Source organism: Paroedura picta, chromosome 9 (genome assembly GCF_049243985.1).
Source record: "Paroedura picta isolate Pp20150507F chromosome 9, Ppicta_v3.0, whole genome shotgun sequence".
NCBI classification, from domain to species: Eukaryota; Metazoa; Chordata; class Lepidosauria; order Squamata; family Gekkonidae; genus Paroedura; species Paroedura picta.
This window is the reverse complement of record NC_135377.1, coordinates 27,320,799-27,337,178: the sequence shown is the minus strand read 5'-3', so window position 1 is coordinate 27,337,178 and position 16,380 is coordinate 27,320,799.

Genomic DNA, 16,380 nt, shown 5'->3' with positions numbered 1-16,380 from the left:
CCAGCTTTCCCAAACACCTGCAGTTTTGAAATTATTGGCTTGGGCTTAAATTTGACCATATCTCTCATGTATGTGGGACACAAAATCAGAATGGGCAAGAAGCAACAAGGTAAATGTGATGTGAAATGTCGCCTGTTGTTCAGAAATGCTATATATTTATACCTTTCATGATGAAAAATACACTATAAACTATACTAGGATTTCCTAATGTATGATTTTATGTCAAAGAGGGGGAAAGTAGCAAGAAATTACTTTGCAAGTGGGTCCCAAAAATTTCAGATGTGCAGTCCCACTTTGAAAAGTCTGAGAACCATATTCCGAAAGCATGCTGTACTCTTAGAACAACTTTATTATCATGGATTCTTTTGTGGGAATTCTGATAGGGATTCCTGAACTTCATAACATGATAGCTTTAGGGATCTCTGGAGATAGGGAAGAGTCTGATGTAAGTATGGCTCTTGTTCTCAACAGTGGCTGGCAAGTCAGCCCAATGAGCCCTGACAAGAAGTCTCCTGCACCCCAGTCAGGAGAAAACAACTGGGCCAAAAGTGGCATGTTGATGTCAATGGGAAAGCAGAACCCAGCTGCCAGAAAGACTGGGGAGAAGAAGACACCACAAGTGTGTAGACCAGGGAAGTAGCTAGTGGCAACATGAAGGACAGGTGAGCTACAGATATCATCAAAGTCTGGGCAAAGCCAGAGAAGAGTGGCCAATAAGTTGTTGAGGTCAGCAGTGGGAACAAGAGGCTGGGAGAGGCCTGGGGAATTGGAGACCCTGAAAGGAAGCAGCTACAGCATTAGACGGGAGAGAACAAGCTGAGGAGGCTTCAGGGTGACCACCAAACTGTGGCCCAAAGGACCACAGTGAAGACTCACAAGGAGGGCCCAAGGACCTGATATCAAAGGCTCAAGGCCAGCCAGAACTGTGAGATAGGTGCCCAAAGGAGTGATGAACAACCTGGGGAGCCAGAATACATACAAGGACTATTCACTGTGGGAAAGCATGAAGGTTTAAGGGTGGGCATGGGGATCAGACACTATTTTAATTGTATAGGCCAACCTTTCTCAACACAGACAGAGGCTATATCAAGGTGTGACAAGTTTTCAGGAAATGTAGTGGGCAAAGATATGCATGCTGTTCTGGCATCATGCCATGTTGTTTAGAAGGCAAAGCAGTATGAAGTAGCATGAAGTTTCATTTCAAGCCTCTAACAGGAACCTATTTGTATGGTCCACCTCTGGAGAGTCATGGATCCTTAATATTTCAAATAACCCGTGGGGAGTTATTAACATACGATTAGTGTGTCTTTCAAAGCTCTGCCCTAGGCCCGTAGAGATGAGCCCTACTGGACCCTGCAGCCTGAGTGCTAAATGACACATCACATTTAGTATCAATGACTCTTTAACTTTACAAAGTAACCCTTGGAGGCCGCAATTTGAACTGGGGCTATAATCATGTGATGGTGGGAAAGGTCAACCTTCTCTCCCTCTCAAATTGCCAACTCTGAGCTGGGAAATACCTGGAGATTTTGGAGGTGGAAGGTGGGGCTTGGGGAGAGGCAGGACCTCAGTGGGGTATAATTCTACAGAATCCACCCTCCAAAGCAGGCATGTTTTCAAGTGGAACTGCTCTCTGTCACCTAGAGATGAGTTCTCATTCCAGGAGATCTCCAGGCTGCACCTGGAGGTTGGCAGATACCACTCCTAATTCCAATAGGGGAAAGATGAGGCCCAAAATGGTTGTCTGTCTTTTACCTAGTGGGACTCATTGGGAAAGTGGCAAGGGAAAAGGGCTAAAATACTTCAGCTAAATGAAAAATAAAATACTGAGTTCTATTTATTGGAGCTGCATTTTTTCCTTCACTGCAAATCATGTTGAAATCACTGACGTTTATTTCTGAGTAAACATGTTTGGGATTGGAACATCATTTTGAAATATAGAGATGTTTGGAAAGGTTTAATATGAGACCTTGCTTCCTCAGTATTTACTGCCCCCTTCTTTGTCTCCATTTTTTTTTCTGGAACTGTTACTGACACCGGTGTTTGTCATTTTTTGTTTTGTTTTGCCTTCCTCTCTCCCTAGAGAAATGCAGTTTTACACTCACCATAGATACATTGCATGGCCTAGTAAACTAAGCCAATCTATAGGCATATATTTCATTTTGTTGTTTAATGCTGTTTAAGAGCGGCAATGCTGGATTGCTAATGACTTTTGTGTGCTTGTGGGGTTGTTTTCTTCTGTTGCTTTTTAAAGGGTGTGAATCGACTGTGATGTGAGCCCATTATAACTGTCTAGCCATAACCCTTGGAAACACATCAAAGTCTGCCCGAGGATCAGATTAAAAATAGATCATCAGAATTCCTAGTTCATATTTCAATTACTGGCCCACCTGCCAAGTGAGATGAACCCAAACTGATTGTGGCCATTAAGGATCAATCATAGCTTTCTGCCAGAAAAGAAACAAAGCGAAGAGAAAGAAAGAGAAAAAAAGGGGGGGATGTTAGAAATAAAACATCTTGAAGGAACCAGTGCCTTGCTTCTGGATTTCTCACTTGCTGAGGTTTAAGAGCTGTTTCTCATCACACAGTTTGAGGAAAATGCCCTTCTTACAGAGTGCCTACAGATTAATTTTTTATCAGAGAATGATAAATAGCAATCCACTGAAGGCAGACAGGCTGCCTGCAAAGATTGGATCCATCATGTAATAACAAATGCAACAGCTAACTTACAGAGTCTCCAGCCGCCTGCTGTGCTGTCTAGTCACTGGCCTGATAGAATGCTAGGGGTATTTTACCTGACTTTACTCCTAGTGTGCAGAAAAAGTCATTCCACTATTTCTGTTCCTTTCCAGCAATGAGACTGGAGACTCAATCTTTTGTGTATCAAAATATATTTTGGAAAAGGTTAATTGAAACTTGGCAGTGGGAAAAATACTTTCTCCCTTCCGGCCAGACAAAGGTTCCCGAAACCCTGCCTCTTCAATAACCCTCCAACCCTGTCTTTGCCACCCCATATCACTCCCAGTCAGAATGATGACCAGGGTAAGGAGTGAAGCGTGGGGGGGGGAGGGTGGGCAGAAAAGAATGGGCAGAGAAGGATGAGAAAAGACTTCAGTTATATGGACTGTGATTTAGCATCCAGTAGCCAAACCCAGGATAATCCAGGCTAGAGACATATCATCAGATCTTGGAAGCTAAGCAGAGTCAGCCTTGGCTAGTATTTAGATAGGAGACCTACAAGAAATGTCAAGGTTGTGAAGTGGAGGTAGGCAATGGGAAATCACCTTGGAACATCTCTTGCCTTAAAAGCCTATGGGGCCCACCTTAAGTCAGCTGTGACTTCATGGGGCATATGTGTACATGTGTACTTTGAACAGAAATTAAGTTCATTTGCAAGATGGTGCATATCTTTCACCCAAAAGTCTATCTGATATAAATATTTAAATTTTCCAAGTGCACTAAGATTGTTGCCTTCACAACAAAGGCTGGTTTGCCTATTCAATCTTGCTGTCTTTGAGACAGTAACTATATATAACAGAAATAAATAATAGAAGAATTATATTAAACTATATCTCGGTAGTGAGGATGCTGCATCAAAGGCTACACCTCATTCAGCTCTTGTATCTATGCCAGGGGCAAAACCCATTGCACACAGGAATACACACACACCTGCACTGTGACCTTCCTGGGTTCTGGCCCTCCTTCCGCTCCTCCCCGCTCAGTCTTGAGATCCAGGGTGGTGAAGTGGTTAAAGAGTAGCAGACTCTAATTTCAAGAGCCGGGCTTGATTCCTCCATGTAACCAGCTGGGCTGCCAAATTCCAGGTGGGGGCCTGGAAACCTTTAGGAATATGAAAGAGAGAAAGACAGGATGAAAGAGGGAGAAAGAGGGAGGAGGGAAGGGAGGAGGGGAGGAAGGCATCAGTTCTCCTGAAGAAAACAGCTGCTTTGGAGGGGCTCTGGCCCTCCTACCCCCACCTACATAAAGCAGTGCCTATATAGACCACCAATGTCCCCATCTTCCCATCCACCCCCACATCTTCCAAAGGCCTTGGAGGGGTGGGCTGCCACCTTCCTCCCCACCACATTTCCCACAGGCTGGGTGAGGCAGGGAAGGCTGCAGGGGGGCTCCCTCCTTCCTGCTGCTTACTCCACATCTCTCAAAGGCCAGGGTGGATAGGCAAGGCCATGTGGGGGCTGCTTCTTTCCACCCAACCCCACCTCTCCCAAAAGTCAGGCTGCTCTGATAAGACCAGATGGGATGGGCAGAGTGTTCTCTCCCTATAGGCTGCACACTCCCAGGGAGTACCAATCAGGTAGGGATTGAGTGGTCTGCATGCAATCTGAACTGATTGGCTCGAACTGGCAGAGTGCAATTTGAGTTGATTTGCCCTCGCTGGCAGAGTGGTATCTCCCTGTTGGTAGCACACCCCCAGGATCAATCAGGAAGGAAGTGAGTTGGCTACATGCAACTTCAACTTCCTAATGTTTCGTGATAATTTTTCATGTGGATGCACACACTTCTTCAGAGGCATTGAAATGCAAGTTAGCAGGCCATACATATAAGGCAGCAGGTGAACAGCAACCTGGCATACAATATAATGAAGATGTTTAACTGATCAAAGAACCAAACTGGAATAACAAGCGTAGTTTATATGATCACCAGTTGCTTGGGTTTAATTCTGGGGGAAAATATGGTGAGGGAAATAAATACATTAAAATTGGAGCTTGATGGACAGATGTACCCATCTTAGTTATGGAAAATGCTGAGACTAATAAACAGAGACTCTGCTATCTGAAGAAGTGTTCCTGCACACAAAAGCTTAACCCTCTTGTCACTGGACTCAGACCAACACGGCTACCCACACGAATCTTTGTTTCTACAGTTAGTATCTGAGTGAACATCTGCCACTGATCACAGGAATACAATTGACCAGAGACACAACTCCTTCCAAAATTAGAGAAGAAAAATTTCCCACAGTGAATAAATAAAAGCACACACTGAGTAGCTGTGCCTAAGAGAATATACAGAAATTAAATTTTGAGAAGATGGAGGGGAGGTTTGTCAGTAGCTACATATGGTGTCCTACAACTATGTCCCCATGGAAACAGCCAGCTCACTGAAACAGATCCATGAGCAGTTTCAAATATTCTGTAATGTGAAATTCACGGCTTCTGCTTCTCAAATATATAGTGTGTTGATTCATGTCATTCTTTTTAGTATATCCCTCCACTGGTCTTGCAAAAATGCCCCCTCCTCTCAGTTTCTGACTTAACCTGGCTTTGCAGTGCCATGGTGGCACTGGTTCTGCTGGGCCTGAAAAAGGCCCCCATCTTTAGTTTCTACCGAGAGGTTCTCTGGTTTGGCCTTAGTCCATTGGAAACAGAAGGATGCAGCACATTCTTCCAGGCTTCCCACTTTGAACCCCAAACCCTACCAAACTTGAAGGGCAGGTAGAAGAGAGTCAGCTGCAGTTACAATGTGCAGAATGCCCAGCGGACTCCAATGGCATTGCATGCTTAAAAGCAGGGGTAGTCAAACTGCGGCCCTCCAGATGTCCATGGACTACAATTCCCACGAGCCCCTGCCAGTGAATGCTGGCAGGGGCTCATGGGAATTGTAGTCCATGGACATCTGGAGGGCCGCAGTTTGACTACCCCTGCTTAAAAGGGACTGTTCTCAGAGCACAGAAGTCAAGCAAGGATCCAGGAACAGGGGGAGGGGGGATTTTGCAAGCTTTGTGTGAGCAAGTGGGAAGAGAACACAGGAACATTGCAAGTGGGGGGAGACCCTCTTGAAACTGACATGACTTGTTTGAAACCCACCACTGTGTTTCCAAGGTTGTTTAGAAGTTTTTATTTTGTTATTTTGAAGTTTAGTAAACATTTCAGCTGAACTCATATGAACATTTCACAAACTCATATGAACTTCCATGAACAGCTTGAAAGTTTGTGCCAGTTGACCTGCCATGAACTTCATTGCGCAAACTCCAAACTTGCCAAAGTAGCCAGTTTGTGCCCATCCCTGATCACAGTGAAGACTGCGAAGCACTTGGCACACCTTCATTTGATTATCTAAAACTGCCTCATTCCATCTTGTCTGAAGCAGTTTACGTTAATATATAAAATGCTATGGAACATGATTATTATTAGTCTGTGAAGCAGTACATCTCTGTTGAATAAAAGATTTCAAGAGACCCAGTCTGCATGCATAATTCTATGGTAACAAGGCTACAAAACCACCGGAAGTAATTTGGCCACCTTTCTCTTTTTCTAAGACTTTCTTTTATATAGCAACCATTGTTGTGCATTGTCAGGGTTTCCATGAAATGAAAGAAGCCAGAAAATTAGGCCCTTTATCAAGGTTCATTCTGCATAAAGACATGTGCTGAATAAAGCTTCTCCAGAATGCGTACACTATGATTATTCTTACATTTATAAAGGGTTTTGTTTTTATAATCCAGCCTTTTGACAAGAAACCAAGAGGATCCTACCATTGAGACACAAAATGGATAGGAGAACTGGAGAATTTTGGCAAAGTATAGTGATCCTTGGCATCTGTTTAATTTACTGGAAGAAATTACAAGGGTCTGAAATTCCTTTCAGCTCGCTGCTACTGAACTTCTACATGTTGCAGAAGGTTCTGGGTGCGTTCTACTGAGCATACTTAGCTCATGTTGGGGCCAATTTGACTTCATCACTGCCTTGTATAAACTGAGGGTGCATTCCAAAACGCATTCAACATTCCTCTATATGTGAATTAAGGTACATTATTATTTATTATTATTAATTAGATTTGTATACCACCCTCCCACATAATGGCTCAGGATGGTGAACATCATAATGAAAACATACAAAATTCATCGATAATAAAAATTAATTACAATAATATTCTATAATCTACAACCAATAATAGAAGATTTTAAACTAGGCAGCTGTCCAGTCAGTTTATTCCCACTGACCCAGGATGTTCTCCTTTGGGCATTTCTGATGGGGAGTTCTGATTATGCCCAGTAGATGTTAACAACTCACTGGCCCCCAACAAAAGCTTGGTGGAAGAGCTCCAATTCGCAGGCCCTGTGGAAATGTATCAGCTCTGATAGGACCTGGATCGCCTCCGGGAGTTCATTCCACCAAGTAGGGCTGAGACAAAAATGTCCTGGCCCTGGTTAAGGTCAGACTTACTTCCCTGGGACCAGGGATTAGTAGTGGGTTGGAGTTGGCCAAGTGTCATGCTCTTTGGGAGGCACAGGCAGAGAGACTGTCCCTCAAGGACCCTGCCTATCATGTAGTTCAAAGCACCTTGCAAATTCATTTAAAGAAACACAATAAAACTCCACATAATCGCCCTCCTTCTTAAAAAGACCTGCAGTCTAGACCCCATTAAAGCCCTAGTGATTTGAGTAGCATTGCAGCAGCTCTTGTACACTCCTAAGTGAATGGATAAAATAGTGATAAATGCAAAGTTCTTCTATTAGGTAGGGAAAATCAAATGCATCACCATAGGATGGATGAGACTTGTCTTGGCAGTAAAAAGGTAAAGGTATCCCCTGTGCAAGCACCGGGTCATGTCTGACCCTTGGGGTGAGGCCCTCTAGCGTTTTCATGGCAGACTCAATACAAGGTGGTTTGCTAGTGCCTTCCCCAGTCATTGCTGGGTACTCATTTTACCGACCTCGGAAGGATGGAAGGCTGAGTCAACCTTGAGCCGGCTGCTGGGATTGAACTCCCAGCCTCATGGGCAGAGCTTTGAGACTGCATGTCTGCTGCCTTACCACTCTGTGCCACAAGAGGCTCTTGTCTTGGCAGTAGTACATGTGAAAAGGACCTGGGGGTCTTAGTAGATCATTCACTGAACATGAAGCAGCAGTGTGGCTCAGTGGCTAAAAAGGTAAATGGAATTTTGGGCTGTATTAAAAATATAGTGTCCAGATAATGCAAGGTGATATTATCACTTGCCCTGATAAGACCTCATTTGGATTACTGTGTTCAATTTTAGGCACCACAACTGAAGAAAGATGTAGAGAAACTGGAGCATGTCCAGAGGAGGGTTACAAAGATGGTGAGGGGGTTGAAAGCCAAATCGTATGAAGGAAGGGTGAGGGAGCTTGGTCTGCTTAGCCTGGAGGGAAGATATGATATGATATGATAACTATCTTCAAATATTTGAAGGGCCGTCATATAGAAGATGGAGCAGAGTTGATTTTTGTTGTCCCAGAGGGGTAGACCAGAACTAGTGGGTTGAAATTAATCCAAAAGAATTTTCAGCTAAACATCCAGAATAAGTTCCTGACAGAGCAGTTCCTCAGTGGAACAGGCTTCCTTGGGAGGTTCTCCTTCTTTGGAAGTTCTTAAGCAGAGGCAAGATGGTGATCTGACAAATATGCTGATTTTATGAGGCAGATTATGAGTGGATGGACAGAAAGGGATATGTCAGTGTTTGTCTCTTGTGGCCCTTCCTTGCATACCCAGAGAATTGCTGATTGTCACTGTGAGATGGTAGGTGAATGGTAGGTGAATTTCCAGGCTAGATTTGGTGGGAAGATCACTTGCGAATGAAATTGGGGTCACTGTGGGCGGGCAAGTAGTTGTGAGTTCCTGCATTGTGCAGGGAGTTGGACTAGATGACCCTGGAGGAACTCTATGATTCTATGATTTTAAGTAGCACTCTCACCTCCCATTGGTTGGGAGCTATGATGGAAAAGGCACAGGCTCCAGTTGTTGCCAAAAAGGATAAACTTAATGGGGGAACAGCTAGCAGGTAGCAATCTGAAAACCACAATACAGGTAACAGTTGCCAAATTTCACATGAAGGACAAAGTTCCCAGAAATCCTGGGCTTCCCAAGATATAGTTCACAATTCATTCTTCTACAGCAGGGGTAGTCAACCCGTGGTCCTCCAGATGTTCATGGACTACAATTCCCATGAGCCCCTGCCAGCAAATGGGAATTATAGTCCATGAACATCTGGAGGACCACAGGTTGACTACCCCTGTTCTACAGCACAATTGTCCATAATGTACACCAAATAGATCAGAAACAAGCTGTGAGGAAGCTGTAAAAAATTGTAATACGCAGTATGTATAACATTCAGTATTAATTCACTAATAAAAACCAGATATTGTATATCCATTTTCAAGCATGATATTGCTGTATAATATAATACCAACTGCGTAAGCTTTCTGGACCAGCAGAAATGCTATGTCTTCTCTTAACAATACAATATCAATTGCTCATCATCATTTGTAAGACGGGACTGCCTCCGCTTTTAAGGGAGCCAGTCTGCACAGAAAAATGAATAAATTGTACACATAAAAGCCAGCTAGTTTCTACAGGGCTCATTGAATTAAGATGCAAATATAGCCTGTAGATCATGCTCTGTTAGGCACACATGACAGTGTTTCTCGAAGAATATCACTGATTATCTAATGTTACCACCAACAGCCAGTTTACATAAATTGAATTTTAAGAAGCAAAGAGCAAATATTCTGAGGCTTCAGACGATTAAACTTGGTATTAGGAAATAGCAAAGGCTCTGGCATTTGATTGTGATGTTCCAGTTCTCCAAGCATTTCAAATTATTTAGTAGTCTTTGGGAGCTGCTATAAAGATCAGTTTCATTGACAGTTAATTGCAGCCCCGCATGTGCTCCTCACACCATATGGAAACCCCCTCCTAACGATGCAAAGAAATGCTATAAATAAGTCAAAGTGGCTGTGAAATGAGGTCTCAAGCTGCAGCCAAGGCGGTCTAAAGGTAGGGTGGGAAAGGGAAGCAATTTGTTTCAAGATCTGTTTTAAATATCAAGTTTCTCTTCTGCAAATAGAATGGTGCAAAGAACACTGGACAGAAATGTCTCAGGCTTATGATTAATAGTAACAGAAATCCCTGCATTTTCTATAGGCTCACCCACAAGAGCTTCCCATGTGCTAGGCTTGGGTTTGCCACAGTACATAGCTGCAGCATTAATGTATAAGTATGGAGCAGGGTTGCCAATCTCTAGGGTCAGCCTGGAGATCTCTTGGAATTATAGCTGATTTCCAGATGACAATGCTCAGTTCTCCTGGAGGAAATTGCAGCTTTTCAAGGTGGTCTCCATGACATTATACCTTGCTGATAACCTTGCACTACCCAAACCCCACCCTCCCCAGGTTCTACCCATAGAGTATCTGGAGCTTCCCAACGTTCTCAATTTTCATGCTGGGGTAGAATTATAGAATCAAAGAATCACAGAGTTGGAGGGGACATCCAAGGTCATGAAGGGACTCCAGTTTTATGCCAAGTGATCCCTCACCCCAAAATCTCCAGAATCTGGCCTGGCCTGGAAGAAATTCACCTACCATCCCACAGTGGCGATTTGCAGTTCCCTGGGTATGCAAGGAAGGGTACTTTTGGCTATAGTTCAGAATGGCATAAAGATCATTTGGCAGTTACCACTGACATACTGTGTTTGACTACAGTCTTGAGAGGAAAGGTGGAGTGCCTGAAGGCCCTTTCCTTCTCATATTCGTACCAGGCAAGCTCAAAATTCTCTGGGCCTAGGCCAAGTGCAAAATATATGCTGCCCTTCCTTCCCATACAGTCTCCCACGTCATTGTTTCCAAAATATCATAAATAGACTATATAGTGATATTGAGCTTACTTTGCAGCTTACTTTTTCTCTCCACACTTGACCACTGCCATTAGAGATGCATGAGGGAACTGTGATGGGAATTGTAGTCCATGGACATCTGGAGGACCACAGGTTGACTACCCCAGTCCTTCAGGACCTCCTCCTTCCCAATTATGATCCCTGTCTTTTCAGATTTTGGGTTCCATTTGTTCACTTGTAACCACTGTGTCCAGGCATGATTCGGGACCTCTACCACATCACCAGGAGAATTGGATAAAGACATTTACAGCTGAGTATCATAAGCATATTGATGACAACCAACTCCAAAGCTGTGAATAATTTCTCCTAAGGTTTTTTAAAATACAGATTGAAAAGAAGACTGAAAAGTTTTGCAGGTTGACCCAAATATTCCCTCATAACAATAGTGATTTTTCTTGCAGATACTATTCTTGCATACAAGTTATTTCAACCAATACAAATCTTGCTTTCTTCCCCCAGTTTCTAAGATTCCACTGCTGTTCCTCAAATGCATTCAAGTTTGTCTTTCCCTTTTAATAGAGAAAAAAGAAGGTTGGTGGCTTTCTAAATGGTAGTAATAGTTCTTACATAACCGTTTTAGTTTGAATACGAAGCTATACCTTACCAAGTAAACACGGAGCACACGTAAGAAAAAACTGGAAGGGAAAGTGGCTGTGTTCAGCCCTCTGGAGTCTCCCTTGTTATTTCTTCCCCTTAATTTTTCTTATTTTAATTTAGTCTGACAGCAGGTGGTAAAGAAGGTGGGACAAAGGAGAAAAACCAGCCTTTTCCCTCCTTCTCCTCTGAAAACAAATGAAGATACTTTTCACATTGCAGATTTTTCTCATTTGGCAATCTCTAGTCTACTACTGAATATCTGTATACAGAAAGTATAGCTAACATCATGCACTGTTCTCAGATATGCAAAGTTTTAAATCTTTTTTTAGGAACTGCAGTGTCAGAGAGTTCTAGAGGACCATTAAAAAACAGATGGGTTCTTGGCAGACATTTGTAAAATGCTCCTGCCAAACTCTCTCATGGGCAGATGGTAACAGCTGGGTTGTGACAGTCTTTGAAAAAATGCTGAAGGAGCCCTTCTCAAGGGTCCATTGTATCATGCCAATGGCTGTTCCTCACTTGTGACTCTTCATTGTATCAATGCATAATTCCTTCTGGCAGCTGGACAGAAATGGGTGGCAACAGAAAATGGAAGTGCCTTGATTTTTTATAAATTGGTCATAGTGGGATGAATTTGAAGTGTTAGAAATATACCTGTATTTGAATTTGAACCTGCATTTGAATCTGAAGTGTTAGAAATATACCTGTAGAATTATATAACTGTAGAAATATATCTGAATTCGAAGTATTAGAAATATACCTGTAGAAATATACCTGCTATAAACCCAAAAAAGCCACTGGGGTGCCCCAGACACAACACTATACTATTAACATGTATTGTATTTGCAAGATTTAACTTTACTGTGGAAATACTAGGAATAATAGGCAGATACTCAAATTAGCATCTTAGCATCTTAAGTCTACACATAGAACGGCTTTCAGAGACTTGCTATTTCATCTTTACAGATCTGGGAATAAAAGGGCAACAAGAAATAACATCTCCACAATTTTACAGATTTAAAGTGCACAAGCCTTGTTATTTAGATTATATACGTTTTGTATACATATTTTAATGAATTACTGTTAGTTCTATAGTAGCATGACAATCAAGACTAACTTGACCTGCAGGACTAACTTTAATGACTCAAACATGACCAAACACAACAAAGTTTGTCCAGTGACACCAACAAAGACCAACAAAATTTAAGACCAACAAAATTTTATTCACTTCTTCAGATACGGTGTCCTTGCACACAAGACTGTATACCTTGAATCAAACTTTGTTGGGTTAAAAGGTGCCACTGGAGTCAAACATTGTTCTGCTCCTTCAGACCAACACAGCTACTCACCTGAATCTATCTATGATGGAGCACAACTACAATGAAGTATTTCCACTGACTCTAGTAGAGTTAAGAGAACAGGTGCCATAGACAGCTGTCTAGAGCCCTAGTTTTCAAGGTGATGCCATGTTCCTGTGTGTGGTCAGCAGTCACACATACCCTAGCCACAAGTCATTATGAATGTGGCCACCTTCCTAATTTGAAGTCAAATCCACACAGCTGTAACCTGAATGTAACAGAAGAAAGCTTTTCTTTCATCCTCTGTCATGCATAATCTAAAATAGCTGGACCTGGGAATGTGCTTGTGTACCCTGCAAAATGCTGGGTGGTGGGAGTAGACACTTGTCCCTGTTCCCACTTCTGATCCTTGCTGTAAAACTCAGACTGAGGCTACCGCATACAGCAGTGTTGTTGCTGTTGTCAGCCATTCAGGCTTGTCCGACTCTTGGCGATCCCATGGCATGTAGCTGCTGCCACTATCCTTAATCCTGCACTGTCTCCCTCAGCCATGCAATGTTCTGGCCGGTATCCATCCTGACTGCGTCCAACCACCGCGCTCTTTGTTGGCCTGGTTTCTTTTTTTCCCACTGACCAATCCTAGCACAAGTGCTTTCTCCATTGAGTTGGATTGCATGATATAGCCAAAGTAAGTGAGTCGGAGTTTTGTGATTTTTCTTACCAATGAGTATGCCAGTCCCAAGCACAGGTAAATGGGGAGGGTTAAGGAAAGACCTGGCAACCTATCTTGTAAAAAAAAAAAAGTACAGATCTCAAAGATTTCTGATATGATGCCCAGTGGTAAGCCCCTCAGGCCAGAAGGTACTCAACAAGTGCCTGGGGAGGAACAAGGACCTGCAGCAAGTACCCCTGGATTTTATGACGTGTCTGGGGCAAATCCAGCAGAACCCCAGGTGCTGATGCTGCCAATGGTGATAGCAAGGGTCCAAGCTCTTCATACAGAAGAAGAAGAGGAAGAGGAAGAGGAAGAAGAAGAGTTGGTTTTCTCTACCTGCTGCTTTTCTCTACCTGAAGGAGTCTCAAAGCAACTTACTCCTAACCACTACACCAAACTGGCTCCTTAAGTAGCTGTTCTTAATTCATAGATCAACTCAAGCTGAACAGATAATTTGTAGCCCTTCTTGGCTTTTCTCTCAGCTGCCCATTCTGCCTCACAGCACAATTCTTTTATCTTGGTCTGCCTGGCTGCTTGCATGACCATGGATGTTTACCTAGGAATATGAAACCCGGCTTTGGACATGTACATCCTCCTATGCGGATTCCCTTGTAAGAATCAGTGCCAGCTCTGCTGTATAGGCAAACACAAATGGTGATTTTAGAATAATCGTGTTTTTCAGACAAAGTGTTTCTAAGCCAAGTGGTAAACTCCAGGATCCTTTCCAATATTGCAGCAGTTGCTGGTCTGTCCTTTGTAGACTGCAGAATCATCCACTTTTGGCTTCCAAACATTTTGAGCCAGCACTAGTAAGAATAAACAGAACTTGGAACAATTAGAAAGCTTTATAAAGCTTGTGGCTAAATATCTGCCTGAGATCTGGGAACTGGAGAGATCTGAAATCCCTTATTTAATCCTGAAGAAAAGAGGATTTAACTTCATACTACGATGCAAAGATCAGAATTGTTAACTGTTTCATTGCTGACCCAGAGGAATACGGTAGGATGACCTACGGTACTGCTCTACTGTGAAAGCTAAGCAGGTCAAGTCCTGTAATCTGCCCTGATTAGGGCTTCCTGGGAGTCACGTGTAAGAATGCATCATCTTCCTTGTGCATCTACTGAAGAGTCACATTGTTGTTGCTTAGCACACAAATTATATTTTTACCTCCCATAGATTAACTTGGCTGTTACTAAGTCACTAACATGTCCACGGGAAGAATCATCATGGGTCTCCCTTGCCTAAAAGCCATCCAATCAAAATAAACCCTCTAAGAACTAAATTTTCATCTGGTAGCTCTTAATTTATTTTAAACCTTATTTTAAACATAAACATTTAAATAAAAAATAATTTAAATTATTTTTATTTAAATGTTTATGTGACATGTTTAATTTTTCTGTGTTCTAATTTTATTCATATCTGATGTGATCTGCCCTGAGCCACTAGTGATGAACTGAATACAAATGTAAATATTAAATAAATAAATAGATTGTCAAAGGATAAGAAAGACCCCCCATTTGCACATAACCGGAAGCACAAGGTGGCAATAATTTCAGCTGTTCCGAAACAATGTTCTAGATACTCAGCAATGTAACTGAGATTAAGATTTGACCTTGGGAGTATTAAAGGCAACCACAGGATTCATTTGTTTATTCCAAGGCACTGATTCTTGATAATTGTCTAAGAGATCAGTGCAAAGGAGGGACATAACTTCCTTCATTATTGTTCCCTACCCTGTAATGTCTGTCGACTAGGGATTTGACAGCAACTGACATTTTCCCACTTGCCTCCTTCTCTCTTTTTCCTCCAGAGCTCTAATTTAGGGATTCCAAGGCCCTCTTGAGATAGCAGCTTCTCCATCTTCAGGGAGGCTCTGGGATTGCTTAAATCCCGTCACAGACATTGAAGCATTCCGAAACTGTGTGCTGAATTTATTTAACAATCTTACCCTCAGTCTTTTTTTACAGTTTTAGTCAATAAAACTGTTTCTTTGGCAGATTTCTCAAGCGATACGAATTCCCCAAATAATCCACCTGAAAACCTATAAATCCCAAACCCAATTTATTTGTGCAAGGCTAGAATGAATAGAGAAGAACTCTCCAGTCCTCATAGGCACGTTTCCACTGTAACCATGATGTTGATGTCATTCCCCAGGTGTAACAATAAATAGGTTTTCATTATCATCATTATCAGTTGCATAAGCATTTTTATTAGATCATGGGTGAGACATGATTAAGTCGATGGAACTTAAGAACAAATTATATTGGGAAATTATCTTCCTATTATGTTATTACCATAAACAGCAGTTTGCTTGTTTGACAACAACAGACAGAGATCATCACAAGTGACAGTCATTGACATGGATAGTTACAATTAACTGGCTGTGTTGGTTTCAGAAGGTTAAACAAAGCTGACTTTTGGCTGCTGTCATGGTTTGTAAATAAGTACAGACAATACACTTTATCAAGGTTATTTCATATTGAAAGCAATGCAATGGGAAATGCAGATCAATGCTAAAAGGATTCACTCCCAGGAAAAATCCATGTAGTTCAATGGGACTGACTCCCTACTAAACATATTTTGGACTGAAGTCTTGTAGTCATGCCCATTTATTTCAATAGCCCTTCACAACTCACTTTTGGCTGGATTGCTTGGTGCTTTTGCCTACTTTGTACTACCTGTAAGGTTCTTAGAAACTTACCTTTTTCATAGACATTATAGGAATCAAGCCCATATTTTCATTATTTTATTCCTGTTGGACACTTAGATGGATTCAGTGTGCGTCACTTTGTTTTATACCAATTGTTTTTTCAATTCTGAAGTACTCTGAATGCCCAGCCAGCCACAGTGATTTGTAATTTTTGAAAATAAGCAGACAACTTCACTTGAGGAACTTGCATTTTGTGCCCATTTCCATTCCCAGCATATATAAACTAATAACAAAAGATGGAATTTAGGCATAATCCAAGTGTGCTTTCTTAGCCACAGAAAATAACACAATTAGACCCATATAAGAGCCTCTTGTGGCACAGAGTGGTAAGGCAGCAGACATGCAGTCTGAAAGCTTTGCCCATGAGGCTGGGAGTTCAATCCCAGCAGCCTACTCAAGGTTGACTCAGC